Source organism: Daucus carota, chromosome 6 (assembly GCF_001625215.2).
Source record: "Daucus carota subsp. sativus chromosome 6, DH1 v3.0, whole genome shotgun sequence".
NCBI lineage: Eukaryota > Viridiplantae > Streptophyta > Magnoliopsida > Apiales > Apiaceae > Daucus > Daucus carota.
The window spans coordinates 5877667-5881878 of record NC_030386.2 but is presented as its reverse complement, the minus strand read 5'-3'; the positions used below and the strand labels follow the sequence as shown (position 1 = coordinate 5881878).

General features: G+C 33.3%; 1 long non-coding RNA gene across 2 annotated transcripts; it reads left to right on the top strand.

Moving 5' to 3' along the window:
* The first annotated feature begins 981 nt into the window (after positions 1 to 981).
* Positions 982 to 3603, top strand: LOC108225393 (uncharacterized). Of its 2 annotated transcripts, XR_001807589.2 has the most exons (5): positions 982 to 1219; positions 1307 to 1477; positions 2654 to 2759; positions 2985 to 3059; positions 3291 to 3603. It is a non-coding gene; the product is annotated as an uncharacterized LOC108225393 (long non-coding RNA). The 2 variants fall into 2 exon arrangements; XR_001807588.2 differs by having other exon boundaries at positions 2654 to 3059.
* The last annotated feature ends 609 nt before the right edge of the window (positions 3604 to 4212 follow it).

Below are 4212 nucleotides of genomic sequence, written 5' to 3'. Positions count from 1 at the left end.
GTAATTGAGGTGCAGTACTCAATTTATGTTGTCCCCGCAGTGCTAGATAAGCATTTATCGAACCGGGAGGTACTCCATTGACTGCCTTGTTCAACAATTTGGAACAAGTTGGTTTTACAGTAGGTGCACGATAAGAACTTGTCACCTCCTTCTCAACTGCAGCTTTCTTCCCTTTGTTCCTGACGGGAGTGGCGTCATGTGTCGATTCTCTTTCAATGTCAGCAGGCTCTTGTGCTTTTGCTTGTGCACGAGTCCTACGTCCCACCCATGTCTTATTTGCCTTGGCAACTCTTTTTCTCTGTAATCATGCAATTGTATCATTATTATCATTTTATCTCTAAATTTGAAAATATACAAAGTGATTAATTGTATCAAATGAACATGAAGGTCTTGCAACTTGTTTATAGAGATCAAGGTCCATGATTGACTTGTTTTGATGTTATTTTATTAGTTTTATACTATAATATAACATGTAATTAATTGTATGTGATTTATGTGCAATAGACGCTACTTTTATGAATGTAAAATAAATCAGTCTCTATAAACTTTTACTCGCATTAAGCTTAATTCCTGAGTCCTCGGCCCCGTGTCTAATTTCAGATACATTTCCAAGAATCCTGATTATCATAAAAGTACGAATCTGGCTCCCATCCACACCCTTGTCAGGCATAGCCACTACACCAAATATGGGCTATTGCAAGCCCAACATGCATTTGTGTTGCATAAAATGTTACAATAGACTAATAATTTATGAGTCTTTAGCAATATTTTGAAAAATGTTGCATAAAATACGAAAGTGTTACAGACAAAAGTGCCAAAAATAAATTTTAGATCAATCGTAATACTTTAAAATGTGTTGCAATCGATTGCAACAAATTTGACTAAAATTTGGGCGGGATTTCAATTTTTTTTGCTTGGCGGGCTGCCAAATATTGGGGCCAAAACTTTTAGTATCAAAACTCTTTTACACCAAATAAAAAATTTTAATACAACTAAACATCTCTCTTGTTCTCTCCTCTCCCCTCTTCCTGTCTCTCTCCGCTCATCTCTCTCGCACTTAATACTCTTCTTTCTCGCTAGTTTCTCTCGCGCCTACTCCTCTTCTTTCTCCCATCTCCCGCACCTATCAGAAAATTCTAAATTGATTAGGTCAATAATTTGATCAAAACCCCAAAACTGATTATAGTTTTAATTGATTCTGTTAAAGCTTTTATTAGAGGTAAATTACTAATTGTATTTGGATTATGTTCGGTTTGTATTGATTTTTTGAGATAATTAATGTTTTTGATTTTTTGTAATGATACAGAAGAGGAATTTACTCTAATGATATGGCAAGCTAGTGTTTCTTCATCTCAGGTTGCGAAAGAGAATAAGTAGTGTCAGATTATTAGAGAAGAAAAACGGAGATGCTCGTAGGATATTTTTCTTATGTGTCCATACACCGACAATAAGTTCATCTATGTCTATTAATTGAAAGGTCCTGTCTATCAATTGAAAGCTCCAGTTGGTTTTTATTGATTATAATATATATGGTCGTGCATATGCTATTCTATTGTGCTAGTAGTTTGTGTGTGCCATAGTGTTAGTGCGTGTTTTGAACACTTGAACAAGCTCTGCATTTTTATATATATTGAGAAAAGGTTAAGATATTATATACAGGAGCTAAGATATGGTCCCTGGAAAAAATCTAATATGTCATAGTGTTGATTAACATTATTTTTTGTCTTTAAATTTTTCTTTAGACGCATATATATTTTTTAAATTTTCAGGGGGTTAACATGGGCAATCTTTGTGCAACAGAGTGCTTGTCTAGATATTCCTTTTGTTGTGTATCCTGTCTCTATTTGGTCTACAATTCTAAGTGCAATTGTCTATTTATTTATTGGCAACCTTTTTAATTGATACTTTTGCTAGAAATTTTGTTCAGGATATGGATTGCTTCTTAACCTTATGATATCATTCTATAATGCTATTTTAATTCAGTTTTGTCCATGTTATCTTCTAATTCTCTCTCAGATTGCTTCTAATAAGATCTTTATATATGTTTTTTTACACCAAAGTAGGAATTTAAAAAAGGATATATTATAGCGTTTCATATTCAGCTTTGTTCCCTCTGATGAACAACTTCCTAGCTACGTTTAGTATTCTTTTTTACGTGATGTCATAGTTGTGTCTCAATGTTGATCAGAGATATAAATTGACTACAAAATTGCTATGACTAGTCATCCGTAACATGTACACCTTGGGTGATCTAATATTAATACAATATATGCATAGTCTGGTATTTGTATCTTCTGAGTACCATAATGTTTTGGTTTTCCATTTGATTACAAGCTGTACATTTCTGATATATTGTACAAGTTGTGCTCATGTGTTGACTGTAATTGTTTAGTTGGTTGCATTCTATATGGTTGATCCATGGAGGTCATTACCTGCGTGTTCCCGGTCTTATATTTGTTCTCTCTTTCGGCCACTCTGTTTATTAATTAAAGTTCTTGCTTTCAACATTAAAGATAAAATTGCTTTGTAGTTGAATGATTTGTGAAACTGCTTCTGTGGTACCAACTATCATAAGTATAAGGATCATCATATAGAAAGTAGAATTTATTTGGGTTGTATACCCGAAAATAACTTGGTTGATGGACGTTTCTAGGTTGATCCTGATGAAGTGACTGCATTAGCACAACTGATGACTTGGGAAACAACAGTAGCTAACATACCTTATGGTGGAGCTAAAGGAGGGATAGGATTTAATCCAGGTTGAATTGAGTATTTATGGTAGAAGATACACGACCTGATTGGTAACCATACAGATGTTCCTGCACCTGATATGGGAACAAATCCACATGTCTGCAGAATTAGTCTTAGCAAACTGTGTATATAGATATTCATATAATGTAGTAAAACTAATTAGCAACTAGCTGATATTGGTCAAGGTATATAGTTGTTGAAATTTATCTTTTTGTTTCCCTATGGCCAAACAGACAATGGCATGGATACTAGATGAATACTCGAAGTTTCATGGCTACTCGCCAGCAGTGGTAACCGGTAAACCTATAGTAAGTAAACTAGGATTCTGTTTTATCTTAATTCATGATATAGCAATTTTTATCTCAAATTAAAGTACTAGTTTGTTGTGGATTATAAAATAAACATATGTAGTAGCAACAAGTTTTTTGTGCATTTTTATTGTTTATTGCAATAATTAAGGATGCAGTTGTTTGTTTATTGCAATAATTAAGGATGTAGTTGTTTGTCCTGCTCTTATTATCTGTTATGTTTGATGCCAGGAACTGTCAATGGAACTGTGGGAGACAACAAGATGGCTATAGTTAATTCACTTGCAAACCAAGATGTGGAGATCTCTCTTTTGGACCTCAACCCCAAAACAAGATATACTTTGCATGAAAAACCTGTGGAGCCACTATCTCCTGTAGAACCACCAAAGGCCGAAGAACGTGCACAAGTCATTATAGATAATGTATATGAAATCATTATAACTGGGATTTGCCGTGTAAAAAACTGACGGGATTTCTTTTTCATTATTTTATTTCTTTCTTATTTAATTTTAGTAAATTGTAATAAAGGAAATCTTATATGTGATTTTTGGTCTGATATAATTTGGTAATGGTATATTCAAATTGCAAACATGATATTGCAATATGGAATAATAAAAATGGATCAAACGTTGCAACTAAATGTTGCAAGTATGGAGAGCAACTAAACGTAAAAATAATGTTGCAATAGGTTATGAAAACGTTGCAACTTTGTAACATATCTACCCTAAATAGTGTTACGAATAAGTGTTGCCATAGATTATTGTAACACAATAATTGTGTTACTATAACATTAAAAAGTGTTATAATAAAATTGCTATTGTAATACATTCTAAATGTTGCAACAAGTACAAAAAAATTACTATAGGGGTCTATTGCAACGGCAGTAAACGCAACGCTGGTTTTTGGCAAATATGTTACATTAGAGTATATTGTAACATTTTTTGGGCCTAATATTACATTTTCTTAGCATTGCAATAGGCCATACTTGGTGTAGTGAGCCTTTTTATATGACCTTAAGTTTAACTTTTAGTTCTGGCATGTAATTTAATAATTATTGTCATACTACAGTAAGGCGATGAGTGCATTATACAGAAGCGCTTTATGATATCTTTCATCGTCAAGGAATTTGACACCATAGGATTTTATGTCAGGC